Source organism: Mustela nivalis, assembly GCF_964662115.1.
Source record: "Mustela nivalis genome assembly, chromosome: 16".
Lineage (NCBI taxonomy): Eukaryota > Metazoa > Chordata > Mammalia > Carnivora > Mustelidae > Mustela > Mustela nivalis.
The window spans coordinates 58,621,875-58,627,874 of record NC_139035.1 but is presented as its reverse complement, the minus strand read 5'-3'; positions in this window follow the sequence as shown (position 1 = coordinate 58,627,874).

The window sequence follows — 6,000 nt, the reverse complement described above, 5'->3', positions numbered from 1 at the left end:
GCAGAGACGGGAGCTATGAGATAGCACTCAGAGTCTAGTACTTGCAAAAAGGAGGACAAAGACCATTTCCCAACTTTATGGGCATACCTGAGCAGACAGGGAATTCACCCTGAGTGAAATGGGCTGGAACATGTGCTTAGTCTAGAACACCAATCAGTGAATAACAGAAGAAAAAAATCTTCACTAACATATTAAGACAGTTGATACCTTGACAAATGGATAAAGAAGGTATGGTCTATATATACAATAGATATTATGCCTCCATCAGAAAGGATGAATAATACCCAACTTTTGTATCAACATGGACCAGACTGGAGGAGATTATGCTGAGTGAGTAAGTCAAGCAGAGAAAGTCAATTATCATACGGTTTCACTTACTTGTGCAGCATAAGGAATAACACGGAGGACATTGGGAGAAGGAGAGGAGAAGTGGGTTGGGGGAAATTGGAGGGGGAGACAAACAATGAGAGACTGTGAACACTGAGAAACGAACTGAGGGTTTTGGAGGGGAGGCGGTGGGGGGTTGGGTGAGCCTGGTGGTCGGTAGTAAGGAGGGCACGTATTGCATGGGGCACTGAGTGTGGTGCATAAACAATGAATCTTGGAACACTGAGAATAATTTTTTTTTAAAAACCTAAAAAAAAAAAAGACAGTTGTTATCTTGATTCATGTCATCCATGGTGACCCCCAACAAGCCAGAATATCAGATACAGGCAAGGACAAGTTTTACGATTTATGCCTCAAATGTACCTCTCTCTCAGAAATGAACCTCAACAAATATTTAGTAGCGTTAGCTGAAAGGAAACTTGTGTATTTAAACAAATGGGATCTCTTATAGGATTTCTTTTATGGCTCTGCGGAGGTCCTCAGGGTCCTTGGTAAATGTCCACAGACAGTTGATAAAGCTCTATTTGGTGTAAGTTTTCTTTTAATTTCCCCCAACACCATGTTGTAAATCATACGCGGTGTTCCCTTCTCCTCCCTGAGTTTTCACACTTGCTCTTTCCTAAGTGGAACCTTACTGACATCCCAATATCTAGTATTCATCTATGTGTCCTTCCTATCTCTGCCCCAACAGCATTTCCTTGGAGAATCTGCCCTGACTGTCAGGAATAAATGAGCACTTCCTGTTTCCTGTTTCCAGCCACATGCCCTGCCTTTCCTTCCTAACACTCACCATATGTATAATACACGTGCTATATTTCTCCTGCCCACCAAAGCACCACATTCCATGGGAACAAGAATCAAGGGTGCTTGTTCACTGTTTTATCCTTGGTGTGTTACACAGAATTTGGTGCAGAAGAACCCAGTCTATTTGGAATAAGTAATGGGAACAGACCTTCAGGTTCCCACTTTATAGATGAGGAGAATGAAGGGATAGCACAGCTCAGAAAGACAAAAAACTAGCCCAAGGCCAAAAAATTGCTATATGACAAACCTGGGCTCAGACTGTGGTTCTGCTTTCCCACAGCTGTTCTTTTGAATTTAGCAGTATGCTGGTAGGTAAAAGCTTCTTTTGTAAGTCTACATGGGCATCCTCCAGCCTCTGAGATCTTAAGACTTGTAGGAGTTGTCTGGCAAATGAGTAAATGCAAGTTTTTTTTTTTTTTGGTTTTTGTTTTTTGTCTTGTTTTGTTTTTTAAAGCAATTGTCCATTCATGCAGAAGAAATACATCCGTTCACGTAGGAGGAGCGTTATGTTAGTGAAGCTCAGGAGGGGTTCTCTGGTTCTGTGCCATCATCCATGTTTGGGAGGGACCATGGCTTTGATAAATGCCAGGAAATAGTCCAGAGTTGATGACTGGATGACACCTCTCCAGATTCACAGGTCCAGAGCACATGGGAGTTTAACGGTCCCATAAATATTAGGTCCTGTCTCTCCCCTGCTCAGAAACCTCCCGAATCCATTCATCTCAATGCTCTGCTGCCTCCTTCAGCACACTGCAGACTTTTCCGGGGATGTTTTATGGTTCATTTAAGTTGCCACTCACGTCCACATGCCAGGGTTGGGGGAAGGGAAGGAAGAATAAAAGAGCAACCTATGAATAGTTTTCCAAACGTGTGCATACTTCTCGCTACATCAATGGAGTCCTACTATTTTCACTGCCTGAGTCCCTCCCAAATTGTGACAGGTGCTGAAAAATATGTGTTAACTCTTTCCTGTCACTGGGAGACTAGAAAGTGGAAGGGTCAGGATATGCACAGAGGAATATGCAAGTCAGAACGTTTATGACTACAGTGCTCCTCCTTGGGGAGGGAGATGATCCAATTTCACACAGGCAAGACACACACACTGAGCTATCACAAGGGATTCAAACTGAGTTACCTCACACACAAACTTCTCCAATGTAGGGCTTGATAAGATTTTGTTAGATAGGGCACGTGGGTGGCTCAGATGGCTGAGCATCTGCCTTTGCTCAGGTCATGATCCTAGGGTCCTGGGATCGAGATTCAGGTCCTGGGATTGGGTTCCCTGGTCAGGGGCGAGTCTGCTTCTCCCTCTGCCGTTCTCTCTCTGTCTCTCATGAATAAATAAAATCTTTTTTTAAATAAAAGGTTTTGTTAGACAAATACATGAATGAAAGTCATGTATGACACCATGGAATATAGCATGTTCTTCTTCAGCACCAAGCCCTAAAATCCCCCAGCTCTAGCTGGATGCCTCAGCAGAAGCTCAACTAAGTAGCCTTATAGCCAGAACCCAAGAATCTTCTGGAAGATCAAAGCCATAAAGAAAGTATGGACTTCAAAGCCTTAAAGAAACTGCAAGAGGCCGTTCCACACTCAACAGTGTTTTCAAGCAGACTGCCTGAAATATAAACATCTGTTTCAGAAATAAAACTTAGTCCTTGAAATATAATCCCATTGTTGTGTACAGAAATGGTGGCAGTGCTTCACAGATAAGGACTAAAGTATGCTTATCTCTTTTTAGTGAACTCATTCTTTTATCAGATTGTCTACATCTTTCCACATGTAGCAGGAGTAGAACTTGATAAGAAAATATTAAACCAACATGTAAAGACAACAGATAAGAAATTTAGGGGGAGAGTATAAGTCCAAATATTATAATTAATTTATCATGGTACTACAGGTGAGTGTTACCTAAACTCCTGTCCCATCCTCATGTTAACTATCACAATATTAGTCATCCCTGTCACTATATCCATGTAACAGATAATATATGTAATAATATATATAATATATATATAATAAGTTGGTGATGATCAAATGATAATAGTGGTTAATATTAATACTAATGTGTGAATACATAACACCTGAGTCTTTTCAAATACTTTTTTCATATATCCTTCTCCCAACCACTCCGGGATGAGGAGTGTGACATGCATTTGATAAGAGAATAAAATAAAGCTTAGAGGTGGTGGGTGATTTATATAACTGAAGACATCACTGGCAGAGTTGTAATCTTACATACTGATCTTTATTTCCTTCTAAAACATCAGGCTCCCTCTCCATGACCATAAGCAACTCATCAATAGCCACTGCTATGATGAAATTTGGTTTACTTTCTATAAATATCTCTCCTTGTTAACCTCGCCTGTATCAGTCATTGTTGTCAAAATAATGCTGCATAACAAACAACCCCAAAACTCAGTGACTTAAAACAAACAAGCTGTTATTTTCACTCATACATTTTTTGGTCAACAGGCGGTTGAGTATTCTGGGCTAGACTCTGTTGATCTTGACTCCAGTTTGCAGAAGGAATCCAAATCTTCTCCATGCATGGCTCACAGTCCTTGGGCCATCACTAGCTGTGGCATGTTTTTCATCATGCTGGCATAAGCACAGGAGGACTGAGCAGTAACATGAGAGGCCTCCTAAGGCTTAAGCTCAAAATAGGAACTCTGTTATTGCCCAAAGCAAGGCTCGTGGCCAAAAGCAGCACTGAGGGAACTCTCTCTGCTTCTAGAAGAGGAATTACAAGACGATATGGCAAAGGTCATAGATTCCAAGCAGGAGTACAACCTACCACATTGCACCAAACAGAGCATGAAGATTCGTAAAGAGGGTTGCCCTTGCTCGAGGTGGAAGAAAAATAAGATCATTAAGCTTCAGGCAATTCTGTTGACTTGAATAGCATAATGGAGTATATGCAACATTAACATATGAAATCCTTTGTCCTGGGAAAGGACCTGTTCACCCAAAAAAAATAACTCCCTGAGTATCAGCTTTTGCATAGAGGAACTGACCACGGTGAGTTAACATTTGCTGGAGTCAATCGACTCTTCACTCTGCTCCTTGTGTCCACTCTGTCCATCTGGACACTGCAAGGAGGTAAAGATTATTTCCTTTGTTGCTATAGGGTAGAGTTAAGGCCATCATTCTGGCAGGAGTCCCAGCACCCAGGTCTTGAAATAAACCATCATTAAAAGCAACACTCCCTGAAACACAGTTCTGCTGGGCAGAACAGCTTCACGTATAACTCCTGGACTCTTGGCTAAGTAGAAGAGACAAATTTAACGTAGGAAGAATGGAAGCAATGCTTCATTGCTGCTGAGATATCCTGCGTGATGTCTCTTGGGGTGATATAATGGTAAGCAAGATAGAGAAGGTTTTATGTGATCCACAATAGTAGATACATGAACACATTACAAGAGTGGCCTTAACCTTATCACTGATTCTCATCTAAATGGTTGGGTTTTCACACATTCTTAATTATCTATTCGAAAGAAGAAGAATAGGAAGAGGAAGAAGAAGGAGGAGGAGGAGGAGGAGGAGGAGGAGGAAAACAAGCAGGAGGAGGGGGAAGAGGAGGAAGTGGAGGAGAAGGGAAAGCAGAAAGGGAAGCAGAATTAGGAGAAGAAGAAGCAGAATTAGAAGAAGAGGAAGAAGAAATCAGTTTTTGCTGTTGTGGTAGTCATTGTTTGCATGTATGTATGTATTCCAAAACCATCCGGCACAACCCCTTCGATGCTTTCTCCTGGTTCCCACTCCTGGTTCTAAGGCTGTCATAATAAATTGCTAAAAAATCATGGCTTTAAACAATAAAAATGTATTGTCTCACAGTTTTGGAGGGCACAAGTCTAAAAGCAAGGCATGTGCAGGGCCATGCTCCCTCTGAAGACTTTGGGGAAAAATCACCTCTTGTCTTTTCTTAACTTCTCATAGCTGCTGGCTGCTGATTCTTTAACTTACAGCTGCATCACTCCATTCTCTTCATGTAGAGGGACACGGCCTTCTTCCTTGCATGTTTTCTCTGTCCAAACCTCACTTTCCTTTCTTTTATAAAGATACCTGTCAGTGGATTTAAGGCCCACCCTAATCCAGTATAACCTTATCTTAACTTGATTGTATCTACAAAATTTTTATTTTCAAATAAGATCACATTCACAAGTAACCAACGGTTAGGACTTGAACATTTCTTCTGGGGAGACACAATGATGGCATCCCTTCAATAAGATCAACATGAAATGTACAATGCCATGATTTTTCATGGGATCAACAGGTATTTTAGGGATAATGCAGAAAATGGCCCAGAGAATATCATGGCTCCCCCCTTACTTATTCAGATCTTTTTTCAGAAGTTAGAAAACTGCCTTGCACCTATCAAAAAGGCTAAACACACACACATACCCCCCCCACACACAACAAGAAATAAGAAGTGTTGCAGAGGATGTAGAAAAAGAGGAACACTTGTGCCCTTTTGGTGGGAATGCAAATTGGTGTAGCCACTGTGGAAAACAGTATGGTGGTTCCTCAAAAAATTAAGGATAGTATTACCTTATGGTCCAGTAGTTCCACTGCTATGAATACCCAAAGAAAATGAAAACACTGATTTGAAAAAATACAGGCCCCCAATGTTTATTGCAACATTATTTACAATAGCCAATAATAATATCCAATAGTATATTGAATATTATATATATAATATCCAATAGTAATGGATATTACTCACCCATAAAAAAAGAATGAATCTTGCCATTTTCACAACAAGGATGAACCGAGAGTGTATAACACTAAGTGAAATAAGTCAGTCAGAGA